We start from the raw sequence: 21698 nt of genomic DNA, 5'->3' as shown, positions 1-21698 counted from the left end.
ACTTATCAAACATTTTTTTATCTCAACTCCCAAGTTTTCTTGCTTTTACTCTTCCTTTACTCTTCCCCCGTCCCACAGAGGGGCGGGGAGTGAGTGAGCGAGCAGCTTGTGGTGCTTAGCTGCCTACCGGGGTTAACCCACAAAAATAACATAATCGACAAAATTAGTAATGTCCAACCTTTCTGTTGTGCTGTCCAGCGATGTGTGAGTAGGTGTTGAGGGTTTATGCACGCTTGTGACATGACTAAGCCTGTATTTGTGTTAAAACCAGATGTATGCTGTCCCATTTCTCCACGGCCAGATACAGACGTGCGTTGTATGACATGACCAACATCTCTGAGCACGGAAAGAATGTGGGAATGGGCTGGGTGCCAGATGAACTACTTACCCAGGCAGTATTCAGCTCAGTCTGTAGTTTTCCTATAGGTCAATTAATCAGCTATATGAGAATAATTTTGTGTAACACTATACATTGATTATGTGTTGTCAACATAAACACTTTCAACATACTTGCCCCAAAATAAACACAAAAAGTCTACCAAAACATGGCCATCTACTGCACGTGCTTCTCTCCTTGGGGAGGGGATGTGTTAAAAGCATGTGACAGATGTTAAGCACATGGAATAATACACCGCTGGAAGATGTTTCATTTATATGGCAATAAACACAATGTAAGAAGCCATACAGAATAATGACATGATCTCATAACAGATAGATATTTATATCAAGATACTGACTTTTTTTTTAGAATGGGAATATACTAGATACAAATGATAGTATTTTTGGGTGCCATCTCACTGATATTTGTTACTTTTACTGCATTCATAGTAATGAACCATTTGTATTACTAAATATTCTCAATGTCCTCTCACTGAGCACAAAAATGCTGCATTACATCAAAAATAAAAAAACTCTTAGCAGTAGATCTTCATACAGAAATTTTATGGGTAAAATAGAAATCAAAATGTATGGGCTATACGTTAGAAGTCGTTGCAAGCAATTTCCACTGTTGACTGTAGGGGGATTTGCACCTGTGGCTTTTGACTCATAAAATAAACACTGCATCACTGTCACACATATGAAAAATGCTATGAACACTGAAGTGTACTGCAGAACTAGTGTAATCTACTTATTATAGCAAACTGAGTATCTCTTATAGGGGCTTAAAGATTAATATGCATCTGAGGCAAAGCTCTTTCTTGCACACCACTGGACTATAGTACAAAGATGACTGAAAAAATGTGGTTATTAATAAGGATGTTTACAAATTATAACAGAATATTTATTTTCTAGCAGCAATATGAAAAAATCTGCCAAAATGAAAAAATCTGCCAAAATGAAGAGAAGAAGCCTGAAAGAGAGGAATCATGACTTCTTAGGATTCCTAAGCATCTGTTAGTTCTACTTACACAACATAGACCCTCGATTACCTTAGGGAAGCTAGGGCATACACTTCCACACAATATTTATTTTCTCTATCCTTATTATTTGCAAAATAAATATGAGACGTTCACTCAAGTCTGGCTTTCTTCTTTCAGAAAGAACTCTTCTGGAACGCTGATCTTGGACGACTCTGCACCTTAGCTAGTTTGCTTTTATCAGTTGTTAAAACAACACATTGTTTCTACGTTTATTTTTAAAGAACATAAAAATATAAATGGAGAAGGGTTTAATACAGAACAAATAGGGAACAGTATTTTTACAGAAAACCAAATGGCCAAGCAGATATCTAACCTACTTTGAGACCAACATGTTATGCAAATACAGTCCATAGCTCTCCCTTGTATCCAAGGGCTACCTTTTGCAGAGCTTCAGGGCTAGCTGTTGCTTTACTTTCCATATACTTTTTGAATACTACCCACCACAAAGGAAGATAAAAGGTGATTTAAAATTTAAATAGCCAGGTATTTTACAAGGGACCCAGTCATGCCTTCATAAAATGCTGACAAACCACACTAGATATGCTGTTCTTGAAAATGTCTCATTTGTCTAATACCATCGTACTGCCTTCTCGATGTACATGTCCCTCTATTCTGCGTTTACTGAATTAGGAATTTGAATTCTGAAGAATTTCAGGTAATTGCATGTAGAACATTCTCTGCCAGAGCTGTGTATAATCCAAATGTTACAGTAAAGACTGACTGCACAACCTTTATGTAATACATATTAAGTCAAAAAAGACCACTGTGATGATCTAGTCTGAGCTGCATTAAAAAAGAACACAAGCCATAGGACTTACTTGTATTAATTCCCACCTGAATTTCAGCAGATTACTTTGACTAAATCATCCTTCTTAATTTTCAAGATTACCAGCGCCAAGGAATCTACCACAATCATTAGCAGTTCCAATTAGTAAAAAATGAATAATAATAAAAAATCCTTAATTGTAGTCTGAATTAGTCTGGTTTTTATTATCTCATTTGCTAAGCTACAGTCATGTGATTTTCTTTTAATCTGCAAGACTGAACAACCTGTTTTTGAATATCAGTTACTTTATCTCAAATGTTTCCATTTAGTTTACCAAAGATAATATTAAGGGATGGCTTGATTACTGGCTGGAAGTGCCACCTTAGCTTTATTTTTACTAAGCTGTGCCTCTGGCCTTTCATGATAAAGCATGTGTCCCAAGTCCTGTATCATTCTTTTAGGTCTTCTATATATCCTTTTCAATTTTTCTGCATCCTCCTTGAAGTGCAATTGCCAGAACCAAATTCAGTACTTGAGTAGTGAGCACAGCGTTAACAACCACAGAAGCAATGTAATTCGACAACTGCTTGATATTCCCCTTGCCCATTCATCCAAGACTACCTTCATTCTTTTGTCTCCCCTTGACACTGGCAGCTGATTATACCAGGACCCTTCAAAACTCTTTTAGAAGTCTGTGCTTTGTGAGGGAAGAATAAGGCACTCTGTAAATAGAACCTACAAATAGTTTCGACATAGTGATTTCTCTTTTGCTATTTATCCTATTCTTCTATTTTATTATCTCAGATCTTGGAGAGATCTGGAATATGCCCATGGAAGTGTATGAGACTTCTATTTGAACTCATCTAATGTCAGGGAGCTTAATTACATTTATATGGAATACATCAATTTTAGAATTACCCCCATGGGTTTTTTTCTGCTGTTTCCCTCATGAACACCTAAACACTGCATACTTATTTCTGCAGTTTCAAGCGAGGAAATAGTTGGTAGGATACGAATGCCTAGCCCCCCTATGTACATTCTTTGGCTTCCATCTCCTTTATGATGCTTTTTTGATTCACAGTTAAGCTGTACTCTACTCTAACCTTTGAATCAAATGTCTATTGTAGGGAAATCATGATTATTTTACCTTAAGAATATTGCCAGATTATATCTCCATTTCATTTCTGCTGATGCACTGGTCCTTACTCAAGATTTTGTGTAGTTAAACTACTTTTGTAATGAGTTTCTCCTCTCTCTCCTCCCTGTCCTTTCTCCTGGTCGCCCTGAACATAGAACTAACAAACTTCTAGCTGCAGCGTTTTATATCAGCTGAAGTCGGTACTTAGCAACAGTGAGATCATAACATGAATTTCAGTTCAGTGGGCACTAAATAGGTGTTTTTATATAACAGCACCTAGGATATGGGCCTAGAAAACATACATGGCGACCTTCCAGTCCTCTGTCTTGCACTTACAAAGAGAAAGCTTTTGAAATTGTACCAGTAAGTCATCTACATAAGACTAAAAATAATCAAGCCATTTGTCTAGGATTAGGTGACTGATTCCATCCAGTCAACTTGTAATGCAAGTATACCTGGTTTTAGCCTGATGAGCTTTTACATAGCCAAATTCTGGAAAGAATTACTAGTCAAAAAAATGCAAATTTAATGCTACAGAAGTGAAAAAAAGAGCAATTAAAGTTTTCTAAATTTAAATAAGCTTTCTTGGGTTTTAAACATAATCTGATTTCAAGGGAAAGACCTTTTTTTCCTTGCTTTGTGCAAATTCACAGGTCTAAATTCAGAATTTCCACAGTAAGTATAAAGGATTCAAATTGTAGCCCCTTAAATTAGCAGGAATGCTTGCCAGTGCCTTCAGTGGAAATATGGAGTCAGAAATAGAGCAAGGTATTCTCTAGGTGAATACTGATACAGTGTTATTTAAATGCGTGGAAGATTTCAACATCTTCAGTATTAAGAAAATGAATTGCCTTTTGACTTCATATTATGGAGATGGAAGAATGCATCTCAAGAGTATTTACATATGGTTTTCCTTCTGATATCTTAAGGAGGAAAAAAATCATACTCAAAACATCTTTAACAGTGGCAAAAAAATTCAGTACTAGAAAGTTGTCCTTTGTGGCTAGTTTTCATACAAACAAGTTTTCTTACATATAAGACACCTCAACATTTGGATAAAGCATGAAAAACATCTTAGTGGATACCATGTACAACAGAGTAGGAACTATGCTAGTCTGAACCCATTTAAACATAGTTTTTCTGGTAAGAAGTAAGCTTTGCCTTACTCAGACTCAGTGGAACTATTTTACATGCTATACTCTATACTAAGTGAGATTTGTCTTCCAGAGCAGACAGTGACCTGAATTCCAAGGAAAATATTTAGAATTTCATACCAGAACTCGTACTCTAGATTCTTCTCCACAATCCTTCTGTGATTTCTTTTCAGTGTATGCAAGTTTCTTCTTATTCTGAAATTTATCTTCTACCTGGAGTTTTGATCAATACCTTATGCTTGTGAGATAAGCAGGAACATGCAAAGAAAAAAAAAAAAAAGAGACAATGAAAAAATAAACCCCGAATATGAAACCTTGCTAAGTCAGAAGCAGAGTGTTGCAGAGAAAAGCACAAGCATAAGACCTAAAAAACAAAAGACTGCAAACAAATGTTTACACAGAGAGCAGCTCCAGCCCCCCAAACTGAAAATATTTAGCACCTATTTGCTCACAGAACAACTTTGAAAAAGACTCTTAGTCGTTAAGCCCAGTAGTCTCCTGTCCAGGTAATTGCAATGCAGTTCTCTCCCGCAGGGATCTCCTAACTATGAAGGTACTTCAAACTGGTATCCCGCAAAGATCTGATTTACTGCCTTTCCTCTAGAGAAGGAGTACAGCCTAAACATCTCCTCCTGCATCTGTGCATGGTCCAAAAAGCCACTACAAGCTGCTAAAACACTTATTCTGTCACAGATTTTTCTTTCTATGCTAGTAGCACTCAAAATAAGTTCTGGAGCTCCTGCTCTATGCTCTGTTTCTGGGTATACTACACTGATTAATTTTGGTACATGGTTAGACAAGAGCAGCAACTGCACAATCAGCAGTTGGATTTCCCTGCCCTGTTTAGCTATATGGCTTATGTGGAATCACTGCTTTCCTGTATTTGGTATAGGTCCCAGGACTGATGCATGCAGAGATGGTGACTTTCAAGTGAGTGTTGCTCATGATAAGGTGATAAAATGAGCAATGATGAGTATCAGGTTCTTTAGCCTCTATTTAAAACCTGTGCTGCCCACAAAATACATAGAAATGAGCAATTAAAAAGAAAAGTTACTATAGTTTAGCAGCTAAATTAACATATGGGATACACTGTAACACTTCATGTAACACTCCTGTCAGATATCTGACTGAATAGTCACAATCATTAACGCCAACATTTTACCACTCACTTTTACAGCAATACCACACTAAGTTGTCTGATCTACTCTGACCTACAAAGAGCTCCTGCAGCACAAGCTCCTGAGACATCTATCGATACAGGATGCTCAGCAATGTTTATGCTTTTCTTACTGGTAGGAAAGCACAGGAATCAACATTTAACTGTCAATCGCCACTTTCAAGGAATGTGTAGGTTTATTGCTGTGAAGAAGGTAAATCTCACCCACTCCAATAAGCAGGATCAATAACATCCCACTCACTGAGGTATAAAAGAAGAGAAGGTTCTGCATTGTCCAGGTTTAAGTATTGTGGGCTTCTCACTATTATTCTACAGTTACACTAGTTCTTTCCTAAACTCTGCCTGTCTCTTCCCGCAAATACCATATTCGGAACTCATCCATAAGATCACTGTCACAGCTTCCTAAAAAACAGTTTGTTCGTTTTAATAAAGTATTTTTAATGAATCTTGTTTGTTTTAAGATGTTTAAGACAAGAAAAGTTGCAAGCTGGGTCTACTAGCAGTTAGATATGTCTGTGTTGAAAGCTGACTAGAAACCATGTTCTGGTGTTACCATGGCACTGAGCCACAGCTAATATACTGTCTTGATATTACACTAACCACAGGCAGATATCTTCTCAGTTTCTTCAAGCTCAGGCAAAAGAAACTTACATCTGCTTAAAATCACATAGATGTGCCCCAATGCATATTTAGTTTAAGGAATAAAATAGTACCTTTGTACCTCCAAGCAGCACACCCAAGTATGTTGGGAAAATACACCTGTATGACTAGTGCCTCTCCCTGAACCCAATTTGTCTATTACATTCTTTTGTCTAAATACACAACCTTTAGGCAAAACCAGTCTCTTATATGCCTCCATGAAACCAAACTCAACAGAATTCCATATCTAGATGGGGCCTTCCAAGATCAGTATAACCTCAGTAAAAATTACAGAGTCCAAAAGAGTTGAAGCTTCCAGGGTATGCCTTTGCATATCTGAATTGTAACACTGGTTTTAATACTATGAATATATATTTCCTACCAAACAACCTAGTATAAAAGGCAGTTATGCTTTTTTTTTTTATTTTACTCACAGGTGTTTGATATCACACATGCATATGCACTCATTCCTTTAGTATTTCAATGCTCCCCAAATAGTAAAGAAAATCTTCTCCACAACCTATTCAACAAGACAACACTGCTAGCCATAATTTACAGATACGGAAACAGGAGACATAGAAGTCTAGGTCCAAACTGTCCCAAGCACTCTTTAGTTCCATACACCTGATGTAAGTTTTAAGGTTCAATTTTTCAGGACACTCAGGACCCTTAACAGTAAACAGCTCAGTTTCACATGATTTTCACTGTACTGGTGATGTCAGAACACCTGCAAATTTGGCCACATGTGTCTCACAAATGTTAAAAAATGAATGGCCACCTGTGAACCCCTGACCTATATTACCCAGCATAAAACAGTCATTTAGCATCCAAGATGGGCAGAAACTAGTCCTTCCAAGGCAGCATTCAACTTCCCTAAGCTGAGACCATTCTTTGTCTTCCTGCATTCCTCTGCGCCCATTCTACACTCTGCTGCAGACAACTCCTACTGGTAAATCCCCAAACACTTTACAACTGTGCAGTGAATAAGCGGGTGCTGGGGAGAAAGCTTTTTAAGAACACAATTGAAGAGCACTACAATAGGTAACCTATGGTCACACCAACAGCCTAAAATAAGAAATGTCCTAACATTTTAGCCCTTTACCCTTAAAATAGCTATATTAGAACAGTCTAATTTTTATACTTAACCATGCCCAAAATACAGAAATTCTTCTGCAGAGTCAGTATGACTCTCTGCAGTGTGAGTTGTCAGCAGCTTGACTTCTGCACCCGCCAAACAGACCTTGTGTATGAATAAACAGAATCAATACCAAACCAGCAAGCACTGAAGGGAAGAGACATTCTTTGCCTGTTGTTCTCTCTGCTATTTGCTGATAACAGAGGAAAGAAGAGGCTTAGGAAGTATGCTCTCTACTGGTTTTGGAGCCCCTACCCTCCCCTGATCACTCAACATCCACCTCCACATTTCCCTGTGCCTAGCCCCTCCAAATGGTTTTCTAACTTCCTTTACCCTCTGATACTTGCGAACAGAAGCCACTTGCAATTCTCACTCCTCTGCAGAGCAGTCACCTCTTCTTTCTCCTTCACGATGTCTGTGCAGTCAAAGCAGAGCTAATATCCTCCTTTTTAATACTTGTATCGGAGTCCACATTGGGATTCAAGGAGGAACAATGACAGGGAAAGTTCTACTCAACTACTTGGCTGCAGATGCTGTCTTTGGAAAATGTCGCTGCCAAACTCTCACCAGTCTCTTCTAAGAACATATATAAACTTAGATTGTTTTTTCAAAGGCTTATAGTTAGATCAAACACTGCTCTATTTTCACAAGAACAGGAAAAAATAAATTCATAACACAAGGGTAATAATTAAGCCAAATTTGAATTCCTGGCTTAATGAAAAGGTTACAAAAATTTGTTTAACTGGGCAAAATGACAACTTTTCCCTAATCTTGTTCTCGGAATTGTTTAATAACTGACAATTTTATAAGCAGGGCAAGGTCTATGGTAACTTCACTATGGTAAGTACAAGCAGTACTTGTGGTTAGGCTTTCCTCTATTTACAAGCATATTCAATATTGGCATAAAGTCAAATGGATCAACTGAAGTTTAAGTTACAGTAGTTTTCATCAGCTAAGGCTAAAGTTCTAAATTATTTGTATTTTCATGGATTCTACCTTGGATTCATGAGACCCAAGACACTTCCTTTGAAAACATACAGTAAAAATGACATGGTAAGCAGCTATCATCACTGGTAGGAAATATAGGAAATTTCTTTTCAGTCAGCACATTACTTGTTAATGTTATCCCATATTAACCCCCCAAAAAGATGGAAACTGTAAATCCAAAGGCCCAATGTTTGGCAGACCTTTGGAGATACTCTTTATATACCAGAAGTACTTGAGAAATCTAGGTAAGATATCTAGGTATAGGACAGCTAGATGGGGGAAGCGGGGAGGGTTCTCCATTGCCAAGAAAGAAGTCAGATGCAGAGTCTGCACTTAGTAGTCCAGAACCAGAGAACATTGAACTTGCTCCAGCAACTCACGTCCATGTCACCCAAACCCGCTTCTAGTGCAGCAGCCTAGTAAGTATCCAAGAAAGGAAGACCACAGATTACCTTAAATAAATATTAAAGAACTGCTTTCTTAATGTACACTATTCTATTCATGCTGTTCTTCTGTCAATGTAATTACACACATATTAGCAAGACTTCTAGGTGCCAGAATGAATTCCATGAGAACGTTTTTCATCAGAAAATTCCACCTCTCACTTCTCAGTCTTGATCAAGTCAAACCTGGAAACGAGGATTCATAGATCTTCTAGATATCAAAAATGACAGACTTATTGGAGATACTGCCTCTGCCACATGATGACACTCCAGCTAAAGCCTTCAGTGTTCTGGTGGTAATGACCCATTTTCTTTCTGCCCATGATGGAGCACAACCTCACAATTTGTCCCTATACTAATATCCCCTTTGTTTTACAGGTGATAACCACACTTTTCCGTCAAATTAGCTTTTTGATTGCCATAATTACAATAAACTCAAAGCAACTATTCTTAACTTGTCCTAAATCTACATTTAACTGAACAGCAGAGCTGATCTAATGGACCAGTTGAACCAAAAAAGGGAAGCACCACTCTGGAGCTTGTTGATCCATCTGTAGGTCCATTAAACACACTAGCCCAGCAGAAAACTTGTTTTTATTAGTTTCTTGCTAGGTTAGTTAAACTTAATTTATTTGGGGGGTTCAATGACTGCCAGGGCTCAGACAGCATAAGAGATAGTAGCAGCACTTCCCTCGTTCAACAGCAGCGCCTATAGATGTCTTCTGAAACCGCACCCTTAGTTCAAGGTTTGCTGCTATTGCTTGAGACCTGAAGAAGGGCTTGTATGCCCAATAGTTTGTGTGTTTTTCCCTACTCTATTAGTTGATGTAATAAGAGCTATTATACCTTGAGAAGCCAGAAAAGAAAAGTTATAGATCAGCTCCTCTGTTAAAAGTTTGTCAGTGGTTTCATCCAGCTTCACACTGAATTTACTGGAAAAGCTCCTCTGCAATTAATGGAAATTTTGAATTGTAGACTTATCCCATGTAAATTTACGTTCTAAATTTTCAGCAATGAATACACAAAAGTTACACATCAATAGTAGATTTTAAACACTTGCCTGTGTGAGGCACCAACTCTCACCGAGTATATTATTTCAAATAAATCCATTTGCATTCTGGGATCACTGTCCGCACAAAACTCTTGCAAATTTTGGTAAATATGTATTTGGGATGAAAGCATGAAAATTTACTTTATCTATGACATATCAAAAGAGTTAAGATGGAAAGCTGAAAAATATTGGTTTGATTAAGCAGCTCTTCAAAATCACTTTGTATGCAGGGAAATTCTACAGCCAGAATCAACCAAGAGTACTTAGTCAAAATATCATTTATATCATATAAAGGATCTTTTGTCTCTGCAGCTAGTACTGATGATTATTCAAAAAAGTAAATAACAACTTTATAAAACCATGAAAGAAAGAAACATCTTTAACTCCATTCAATCCACACATTGGCTATTTAAGAGCTGATCTTCCATCTGAAAAAAGAACTGTTTTCATTATGAAATTAATCAAGAGCCTGTTTTCTTACATATTCCACTCTTCTTCTTGACAGAGGAAATAAACATAATTCACTTGCTTTAATTAGTGGTGATGCTTCTCAAAGAATCACTCAAGACTTTTATCTCAAGATCAACTACTTTTTTGTGGTGGAGAGAATTTATCTGTCTGTCAGATCTGATCAGTAGTAACTAGCACTGAAATCTATCTTCAGAATATTTAATTTTTGGATTCTATTACTTTAATGTGCTTTGTTAGTACACAAGGATTTTAACAGATGCAACACAATGTAAAAAGTAATCTGAAAAATTCGATCCAAGAAACTTATGTAAACAGATAATGCCAGCACATTTTACATTCCAAAGAAAAGTGATAATTTCTCTTTCGGGGACTTTGAAAATATACTGGAATAATCTAATAAACAGACTTTCCAATCCAAATTAAATTAATAAGGTGGTAGTATTTTACCAGTATTCTTAAAAAGAACCAGAACTAGGAAGCACAATATGAAGTCTTCTGCTATTGAAAGGAACTCCAGTGCTTTTTCTTTCTTCTACGTAGAGTTTCAGATTGAGGAAATTAATATCTTGTTATAGGTCATGTCATCAGTTTTACATTGTATTATTACGTCAGCAACTGCTAAGGAGACGCAGTGTTAAGTCTTGGAGAGCTGCTTTTATGAATCAAGCCCTTCTATTCACCAAGGCTAGTAAGCGCTATCACCACACTGGCAAAGCTAAAATAGGAATTATGACCATACAAGTAATTTCAATCTACAGGTACTTCCTTTTTGCATCACAAGTTCACAGACTATGAAAAATGCAGCGATCAGGAGAATGCCAAGACTGGAAATTTAGACTGTTCCCTAACATGAATTTTTTCATGGGTTAGGATGCTCAGTGAAAGTTACAAAACAGCTGGGGCAGAATACACATTACAGCCTATGTTCTTGTCTTATTATTAGTTTTTTTTTTTAAAAGCTCTTATCTACATAAATTATCCCCATTTTAAAATGACTGAAAACAAAAATTAAATGTCTCTAGACAGATGAAAACATAAGAATTAATCCAAGAATGTTCTCATACATCCACACTATATGTGTGAATACATATTAAAATACTTTGATTTCTTATATGACGGTAGAAACTCTTTTAAAAAATCTAAACATTAATGCATATTAAAATGTCCCATTTTATAGTTCTAAAGAGAAATCTCGGATAGTCTACCTCTGCAAATTAGTTTGTCAGCTGCAGCCACTCAGAAATATATGTTACTGTCTCATAAAAAGTCATAAAATCACCTATATGATCATACAACTACTAGTTCACAATTGTTGCAAACTAAGTTGGGTGTTTTCTTGTTTTGTTTGGTAAAATGGAATTCATTAGTACTGACTGAAACTGCTACAGAACAATTATATTAGTCCTGAAAAAGTAATCCATGAACATTAATACTTTTAAAGACCACTGCAAAGAGAAATTAATATAAATGTACCAGGTAACACTACATTGAAAATCTATATATTTCCTATGCTCTGATACAGTGCCAATGTGAAATCATCCTTTTAATTACAAGGTGAAGATAAATTGCCTTTCTGTCATCAAGTTATAACCACAGCATTTGGTTCCTCATGGAAGAAGTCAATTGTAGCAATTTCATCTGTCTCTAACTCCACATCTCTGTGAAGGGAACCAGGATAGCTCAGGTACAAAAACAACTCTGTGATTCCAAGTCTACAGCTGAACAAACCTCTACTCAGGGTACCACAGGGTGGTTTGGCTACACAAAAAACCCACAATTTTTTTTTTTTTTTAAGAAGGACAAGAAGATGCTATGAAAATTACAACCAATCTGTCCCTTACAGAAGCTCATCACATTTGAGAATTCTTGTGAGATTTTTCCTGCTGAACTATGTTAAAACAAAACTGAAGTCTTATTTTTTTTAGGACTTAATTTTGCTCTTGGTGGTATTCATGGTCTCCCTCACTGGAGCTTCACATGAGTCACAGAAATGTGAATTTAGATTTGTTATTCTCTTTCATTCGTACCGTTGTCTATTTGGAGTCATATTTTACTTATAGTGTTGGTCTTTGGATAGATGTTCTATTAAAACTGCAGAAGAATTGTTTTGGTTTTTCTTTGTACTGGATAGAAACACAGTAAAGATTCATGCACACACATCTAAAATGAAAGCTATTATTTACTACTTATTTCCATAGAGACTGGAAGCCAAATCAGCCAGGATACTGAAGTGCTGCAAATTTTACAAATACAGAATGAATGACGAAGTGTTCCCCAAGAGCTCGTACTACAAAAACTAAGCTGTAACAGGTGAACTAAACAAGTGTGCAGGGTGCAGCTTGGAAGATGGGAATAATAAACTGGGTGCAAGCAATTCTACGACAATGACAAACTACGACCCTCCCTGCTGGTGTCACATTGCACTCACTGATTCAGCTGTCCGCTATCCATAAGCACAGAGCCATAGATTTTTCTGAGGAAGCAGATAACTGCTAGAACGTTGCCAGAAACAATGTATCTTTGTCAGAAAATAATTTTGTAACGCTGCCACTACTAATATGCAGAGAATGAATCATACCCAGGAATCAGGAAAAAAACACAGCTTCACCGTTTAGGTCCCAACACTCTATCTCCATTACTGATTTAGTGTGTAGAAAGGGTTCTTTTTGATACGAATTTGCTTTGAGTAGAAGTGGTATGACTGCAAAGTGGGTTTCCTCCTTGTGGAAGAACCAGTACTGAAGCTGTGCACAAGGGGTCACCAAAGGCACCCCATTGGCAGTGTGGATACCTGGTTCTTCAGCAGTCATTGCTCAATGCCCATGTGGTACACTCTTTAAAACAACTACTGCAAACTCAACTGCCAGTGAAGATTCAACGTGGGAAAGCAGTTCCTGAATCATAACAGACTGCAACAACTTGAAGCCTGGTGCCTCCCTCTTTGCAATGCATCAGTCAGTAACACAACAGTATCTTAAGGAAGTGAAGATCCTCCCAGTAACTTTTACTCTCATCTTTAACCTCTTCTGAGAAAGTAAGTCTTCTCATCTTTTCCTAGTTAGGTCTTTTATGAAAATAGGATTATTATGGCAAATTAGCAGGCTCTTTTTTTATTTTCAGCCAAACCTCAAAACACATATAAAACAATGACAAACAAAGGAAGAAAATTATTCAAATGACCAATGCACAGTAGCAAATGAACAGTTTGGCCAGATGTTAGGAAAACTGCTGAGACATGCATGAGTTCAACTATTAATAATGGGATAAACAGTTTCAGCTTTAGCTAACCAGTCAAAATTATTTGTTTCACATATAAAAATTAATAGTGACAGCTGTTGAGACCATAGCGCTCAAGTAACACTATATATCTTTCATATATATATCTCTTTCATATATATATTTCTTTCATATATATATATCTTTCATATATATATATATCTGTCCTACACTTAGCAGTGAACAATTTTTATTTTATAAGCAATAATTAAGATAGAGACATCAACACTGATATTTCCCACATGCACACACGCAGCTAGATATACACAGTCTTGTCATAGCACGGTGGAGCTTGCTGCCAGTGCTACACCTGCTCTATTCATTATGGGCTTCAGTCTCAAAGTCTGTCAAGCTGTTACTTTTCATGGCAGTGTATTTGCTGGAAAAATGTAAAGAGAAAAACACAATAATCGGGGAAATAAGCTTCACTGTAGGAAATGTCTAAGGCACTCTCCACCAACATTCAAGAACAGTTTAGCTACAACTCTAATATACAAAGCGATACAAAGTGATACACCTTAGTATAGTATTAACTTTTTCTAACTATTTTCTTAATATTTTAAATATTGAGACTAGTAATAGAAATTAAATTTCTTCCCAGACAACTGCAATAAATGTTTTCAACTGAGGATCTGGGGAGCAAACAGGCTAATGTGCACTTGGTGCAAAGTTTTCAATAGTTGAAGAAAGGATTCTCTTTTTCAACACCAGCAGTATGTCTTTCTACAGGAATAGTTCAAAACTTTGCTGGGGACTGCTGCATGCGTCTAGAAAGGGTCTTTAAAGCAAAAACTGCAAAAAGGAAAGACTCTTTTTTTTTTTTTTTTTTTTTTAATTGGGATGCTAACCATTCATTTCCAGTTGAGATAGCTGGAAGGACATAGGAAGGCGCTGTCAGCACCAGTCTTTCAGAGCATAGAATTTGTAAAGCAAGTGATAACTTGAACTGGTTTTGAGCAAAGTACTATCCATTTCAAATAAAAATTACAACTTAATCTCTTTTTTTTTTCTTTTTGATAAAAGGCATTTTAAGATTTGATATATATTCATAAATTTATCATGCTAAGAACAAAGCCTATCCCAACACAGCAAAAAAACAAGATACAAAGTTCAGACACTCCATTTTTATCTGCACTGCCCTCCGCTGTTCTCAAAGTTCTGCTATGCATCCTACAGTAATCTGCTTATCAATCCCAAAAATGGAGCTGCACAGAAGCAACCTTAAACCAATCCATTTTATCTCACTTTATTTTGCACATTCTGAAGGCTTAAAAGTGAAACCTAGAATTTTTCCCTTCTACTTTGAAGCCTAGAGCACGTGTAGAGCAGGGGAAAACGGCTAGAGCAGTGGTGCGTCCACTTTACGTATTATTTGCTTTACTGCTTTCAGCTGAGGTCTGGGCGCATAGAATGCCATAGACACTGTATGTTTCTATCTTCTTTGTAAGGAAAATAAATGAAAAAGGATAAATGCTATTTGACTGTTGATTTAAATGCACAAATAAAATAGTATTTTTTCCTGTTTGTTAATTTGATCACTCAATATACCTAACTTAAGAGAATCTCTATTACAGTGTGTTCACAGTTGCGTGCAGTCTTAACTTGGTTAACTCCAGAATCTTCTGAAAGTGAGGTGTTAAAAGCCGCACAATGAACCCTGAAGTAATACAGTTTTCCCACACTTAGCTGCTCCAATCCTGTAATTAATGCTATAAAATTGTTTTTGAAGTGCCAGTGCACTCAGTTCTAGAAAAAAATGGTAGCATGCCTTTTCTCCCCAACAGTAACAAATACCCAATCCAACCCTTTCCATGACTGATTTATTCCTCCATTCCGGTTTGGAGAATGACTAGAGGTACAAAACATGGGCAGCGAGATAAAGGATACCTGATGCCAAAGGAGACAAAATGGTTTACCAGTAAGACATATGAAGATCTTCACATACTTCTATACTGTAAAACCAAGTGCTTGTATGTGTAAAGCACTACCTCTCTGTTGTAAACAGTGACTTCATTTCTCGACAGTGGCAGGTATGCTGAGAGAAAAAGATGAATTAATCTTGTAAAATTCATAGTTCTGCCTCTGTACAGGGAAAGAGAGACGTGTCAAGAAAACATGGAGGATGCAAATTCCACTTTGTAACCAAGTCAGAGTTGAAAGAAAAACTATATATAAGACCCAGCCTCAATCCCATTTAAAACAACAACAGGCAAGAGGATCAGGAACAGAATTCTATCTAGGTACAACTCTAATGTGTTTAGTAAATAAACTGGCTTAATTTGTTTTCCAAATATGTATTTATATATTTTTACTCTAGCAGAGACTAACTATTTTTGCTTAACAAAACTAAGCAAAACAAATCCCAGATTAAAAGCATCTGGGATATGTCTCTGGCTTCAGGGTATGGACATAGTGCGATACCATTTAGGGGGTGACTGTTTAAATTTTATTTTAAATAATACACTTGGAATAACACAGTTACTTAAATCTTACCATTAACACCCCCCTTTTGAGAATTTGGCTAAAATAAAGGGTAGCAAGTTGATACAGAAAGAGGTTACCATTCAACCACTGAGCCAGAAAAACTGCAATTGAGTGTTGCAAAACTTTCACAGTTCACAAACTAGCCCCAGGAAACCTGGTGGGTTTCTGAGCACTGTCTATACTTCTTACATCCCATTGCGTATCAGAAACTGACACTAACCTTTCACTACCTACAGTAACAACTATGCTCCCTCACAGATGTGTGTGTGTGTGTGTGTGTATGAGATGATTCACTTGCTTTTATTCCATGGAACTGGTGATTCATTCAATCGTCTCCAGATCATGTTAACACACTAAACATGCACATAAAGGAAGCAAAAATCAAATTCTTAAACTTTGTTATGCTCAAATGTTTATTTTTTTGGGGAGAGAAAAGAAGAAATCAAACATGCGGAGAGGAACCAGAACAGGTTATGTTTCTGCTCAAAGGCAAGGTTTGGGAAACACACCCAACCCACGTGTAAAACGAGCTGCTGTATTTCACCGGCGGGCTGCGAGGTGAGCTCCCCGCCCTGCCCGGGCCGCCCGCTCCGGGCCAGGGCTGCTCCCTCTGCTCCGGTACACGGTGCGGGGAAGGCACGGCGGACCGGTGCCGTGTCCCGTCCCGCCCCCCCCCCCCCGCGCCACACAGAGGACTTGTGCCTCTCCTCCTCCGGTGACATCTTATATAATAAGCCAAGCTAATCACGACGGAAGCGAGCCAAACTGCCACGGAGCATTAGCCAGGCATAATTACCCGCAGGAACGGATGCTTTGGACCAGAACCTACTCCTCGCTAACTAGCCGCCCAGGCGCCTTGCTAGAAAAATCCTCGCAGGGGTGGAAACGGCTCCCGCAGCAGCCAGACGCCAAGCGCTCGTCACCCAGCCGCGCTGCGCGCCGTCCCCCTCAGGAAGCTACAAGCACCGCGAACGGCATCAGCCTCTCCCGAGCGCATTCCGCGGTCCCCGCCGGCAGCCAGCACCGCCGCCCTGCCCGCGCCGCAGCCGGCTCCCTCCTTAGCGGCAAATTTGAGGAGAAAGTTACTGGGCGGCCCCTGCCCCTCGCGGCCCCGCTCCCCGCCGCCCCGCAGATCGAGAGCAATGTCACGTTCAACAACTTGTTATGACACATGATCCCCCCCCGCACGCACCCACACCCCGCCGCCGCCGCCGCCGCCTGCCTGCCCGGCGGCCCCCGCCCGCCCCCGCCGCCGGCCGGCTCGGCGGGCCCCTTACCTTCCCTCTCGAGAGGCCACGGGCACCCGCGGGCGTGTGCGGGAGTGGGGTGCGTGTGGCAGCGCGGGCGGCGCCGGCTGGGCGGGCGGGCGGGCGGGCGGGGGGAGGGGAGGGCGGTTGAGGCGGCGGGAGCGCGCGCCTCGCCGGAGTTGTTGGCGGGCGGCGGGGGAGGCTGCGGGGCGGCGCGGGGAGCGGGCGGGAGCGGCGCGGAGGGGAGAGCGGGGGGCGGAGGAGTTTCCCGGGGCTTGTTTACGCATTGCCGCCCCGCTCGGTGCACGCACTTCACTCTCTGATTGGACACAAACTGGGGCACAGCCTGGCTCGGGCGCTGCCGGCCCGGCCGCGCGGCGGCCCCCGGGGCCGCTCGGCCGCCGCTGGAGCCCCCGCTGGGCTGCGCCGCGGAGCAGCACGGGGCGCGCCGCCGCCCGCCGGACGCCCCACGGGCTCCGCCAGCGCCCGCCGCCGCCAGCCGCCCTCCCTCAGAAGCTGCCCGGCCGCCGCCTCTGCGCAGGCTCGACGCTCTGGCGGGGGCCCGGGAGGCGCATGCGCCCCCGCGGCTGCGCATGCCCGTTGAGGCGGCGAAGCTGGCGCCAAGCCGCTGCCCGTTCGCTGCCCTCACGTCCCGCTGGAGGCCGGTGGCGGGGTCGCCGTGGGAGCGGGGGGCGGCGGGTTGGCGTCGGGAAGCTCGGCTTAGCGGCCGGAGGGGCCGCAAGAGCGTTGTCCGCCCAGCTCGGACGGAGGGAAGACGTGACCGATGGGGACCGGCGGCGTTGTCCGCCGTGGCGGCCGCGGCTCCGCTCTGCTGCGCGTCCCCTGGAGGCGTTATGTAAGGGCTTTCTCCCGCGGCCCCGCGCTGAGGGCCCGGGGGCTGCGGGCCGCCCGGCGGGACGCTCCGTCTGTGCGCGTCCTTAGTAGGGAAAAGGCGTTAGTGCCACTGGCTCTGGTAACGGATGGGAAGGAAGGGCCCCGCCTCGGGGGTGCTCTCCTCGTTGTTTATGTGGCTGCGTTTCCCTGCCAGAGAGATAGATTTGCTCTCTCCGGCTCCTGCCCAAGGACCGGCCCCCGCCATGTAACGGGAGCGGCCGGGCAGCACCGCTGCCCCTTTCCCGCCCTTCCCCCGGCAGGTGCGTCCCCGTCCTGGGGGTTCAGTTCGTGACAAGAGCACAGCGTTACCGGTCGGTGAGGTAAATGACCCTTTCCGCTCGCAGTCTTAGTGCGTCGGATCAGGAGAACTTCAAAGTTTGGGTGGTACGCGGGCACAGCGTGTCGGGGGCAGAGCATGCATCTTCAAGCAGCAAGGTTTACTGTTCTGTGAACAACTGCTGCACAGAAATACCATGTTATTCCCGTTTGTGTAGGCAAAAGGCCATTGCAGCAATGGGTATTTTCTCCTTAAGTTTATTTCTGCTGTGCTGATTGTGACTCATATCTTATCCTTGGTAATTTCCAGTGGAAGAAATAATTTTAACCAAGGAATTGATGAGAACGTAACACGATCGTATGACATTACTCATGTATTCATTAATTCTAATTATGCAACTCCTCACTGTTACTTTTACTCCCATCCCACAGTCAACAATGGCAATAAATGTAATATCAAAATATATGCCACGAGAGCTCTTTGCAATAGGAATCCCCAATTTGCACTCTCAGTGTGCACCACAGGAATTTCCCTGACTAATTTTTAGATGAGTAAGCTTCTCAATCAAGTTTTCCTGAGATTTAATAGTAAAGCACTCAACTTCCTCATGCTGTTAACAGAATCAATATTCCCTGTAACCTGCTTCATATTGCCTCTTGCATGAAGTTTGGGATAAGGCCCCTTGCTAGAACCGTTTCCCTGCAAGCCAGTAGAGCAGCTGGCCAGCAGTCAGGACTGCTGATGCCAACTTACAGCTAAGCATTCACCTGCAAGTTAGCACCTTCACGAGTTCAACTTTATTCTTAGATGGAAAGCAGGAAAGTGGTTTTGAAAGGTTCACTTTAATCTATCCATGATGCTTTCCAAGTAGCATTGCATTAAAAAAAAAACATTATCTAGGGAAGAGTTCTCTTCTGCCTACTTACATCTTTTTCCCTTTTAGCCACTTCAAGCCTCCCTGGGAGCACTTACCAGGATATCTGCGTTTAAGATGCTTTAGCAGGCCGCAGCATCACATTTATTTAGACACCAATGTGCACTGTCAGTGGATATTCTGAGGCTTTGCTGGTCAGACTAGTGTTCATCTTGACTGTCAGGTCAGCTGTTGGTTATAATTGGGTTTGTGATAATCAGCCAGATTTGTGATATCAGAGCAGTGCATTCAAATCCTTTGAGTTTATCCTCAATGGGTGTCACACAATGCAGATGCGATCTTTTAGAGATTAAAAGAAACTTCAAGTGAAAATAAACTGGGCTGTCTATACTTCAAGCTATTGCGTCAGGCTCACTGAAAACTCGGACATCTCTGAATTGTTTTACCTGGGTCCTATTCTTAAAGGTTTGGGGGGGGGGTGTTTGGGGGGGTGTTGAGGGGAGGTTGGTAAGTAAAACTGACTATAAGCTTTCATTTGCAGAAAATAGAGAAATTCTGGATCATGAAAGAACAGTTTGAGAGACACACAATGGTTCTCACTGGGGTCTTTGTTTATCTGAAAAAAGGGCAGAAAAAGAGCAAATTCCTTCCTAGTCCTTCCTGTAGGTGAAGGTACTTGAGCACTCAGTGATTTTACTGGAAAACAAATCCTGCATTGAAACTTCTGAGAGCTCCCCTGTTTCTGGGAGGCATGATAGTACCAAATTGTAACACCTAGAGAGGGGACTATCAATCAGGAACAACTGATGCCTACACTGGAGTAACGGAAGAAACCATGCTAGAAGATAAAGATATTCAAGGTATTGTTACAAGTAGAAAATGTAGCTACCAATGATGATCTAGACATGCCAGGACAGAGCTCAGAGCAGATTAGCTTTCTTTACTAAGACAGCAAGGAAGGCATACAATAAAACCAATGCAAAACACGATTCAGTATTAAGACTGTTATCTCACCAGATGTTCTCTGTCTACCTAAATGATGGATGTGGGTTTCCCCTTTTAAGGTTTTCTTCACAGCCAAGAGGGCCACATATTTAAATGTAAGTACATATATATAATATATAATTGTAAATTTAGACAAAAGCTTATCTTCTCACATGTTTGCTTTGCTCCTAGGAGACACCAAATAGCAAGAGACTAATAATCAAAGCACAAGAGTTGGCACCACTTGCTCTATTTGTTGCAATTTAAGACATAAAAGTCTAAATCCATTAAGTGGCTATGAAAACCTCAACTAGAGATTCCAGTTTTATTTTATATCTTAGATGATACTGAATTTTTAGTGTAAATAGCTTTTACAGCTTCACGGTAGACTTTGCATACAACAGAAAAGGGTTTGTCTGGTTCAAGACACAGTTTTCTAATTATGTTTCTTTCACTTCCTTTGCTGATTTTATTTCTAGTAGAGTGAGGAGACTTAAACTACTCCCTGGGGCTCTCTTGATCCCAAGCTTTTTAACATGTAGGTGTTTTCTCAAGATGATGGCTTTTATAAGCTGTCAGTTAATTGCGATTAGAGCAACAGCCACATCTGGATCTCCTCTTCTGATGATGTGTCTTTGGAGAACTGGCATGAGTGTGGTTCTCAACTGTTAAATATGTGGTTGGGAAATATTTTTTAAAACTAAAAATAAGCAAAACCAAAGTGTTTAACTTGATTCTTAGCAGTTGCTACATTTAGGGTTGTAAGTTAACTTACAAGTCATTAGCAGATTCTGCCTCTCAAATAAGACCGCATAATTTCCACTGAAGGACAAGCCATAACCTTTTGGTATATATTTATCTTTCAGATCCCTGGCTCTCAATTTCTGACTTAGCATACGTAAGTCTCAGTGGGTGCGCTCCCTACTTCCTCAGGAATATAGCTAGGGTACATTTTTCCGTTTCCAAAGCTTACATAGGAATTGCAATTCATGGCTTTAAAATATCTAGCATTAATTATGCAGCTTTCTTATGAGGTAGAACTTCTTGCCAGAGTGAGTGATGAATCCCTCTCTCCCTTTCATCCAGAATTTGACTACTAAACTATCTTGTTTAGCAGAGTACTAGGGCACTCCGTGACTACCTTCCATTTGAAACGAGAGCATCACCACTCCTAACTCCCTATTTAGAGCCATTATGCTATTTTAAAGACTATTTTACACTATGATTTTGCATTTCAGTTTCATTTGTTGTATACATTACTGTGTCATATGCAATAGGCT

General features: G+C 40.5%; 1 protein-coding gene across 2 annotated transcripts in view; it reads right to left on the bottom strand.

Annotated features, from left to right (window-relative positions):
• PCGF5 (polycomb group ring finger 5) overlaps nucleotides 1–17567 on the bottom strand; it is a 72094-nt gene extending 54527 nt beyond the window's left edge. Inside the window, exons 1-2 of one of the 2 annotated variants that reach the window (XM_075154683.1) lie at nucleotides 17420–17567; nucleotides 4600–4717 (exon numbers count right to left, since the gene is read on the bottom strand). The gene's annotated coding sequence lies outside the window, so the exon portion shown is untranslated. The remainder of the gene's footprint in view (nucleotides 1–4599; nucleotides 4718–17419) is intronic. The other variant, XM_075154686.1, reaches the window with a different exon arrangement.
• Nucleotides 17568–21698: the final 4131 nt, after the last annotated feature.

The sequence above is a fragment of the Calonectris borealis genome, chromosome 7 (assembly GCF_964195595.1).
Source record: "Calonectris borealis chromosome 7, bCalBor7.hap1.2, whole genome shotgun sequence".
Classification (NCBI taxonomy): Eukaryota; Metazoa; Chordata; class Aves; order Procellariiformes; family Procellariidae; genus Calonectris; species Calonectris borealis.
Note: the sequence above shows the minus strand (reverse complement) of the source record. Positions and strands in the feature narration are given on the sequence as shown.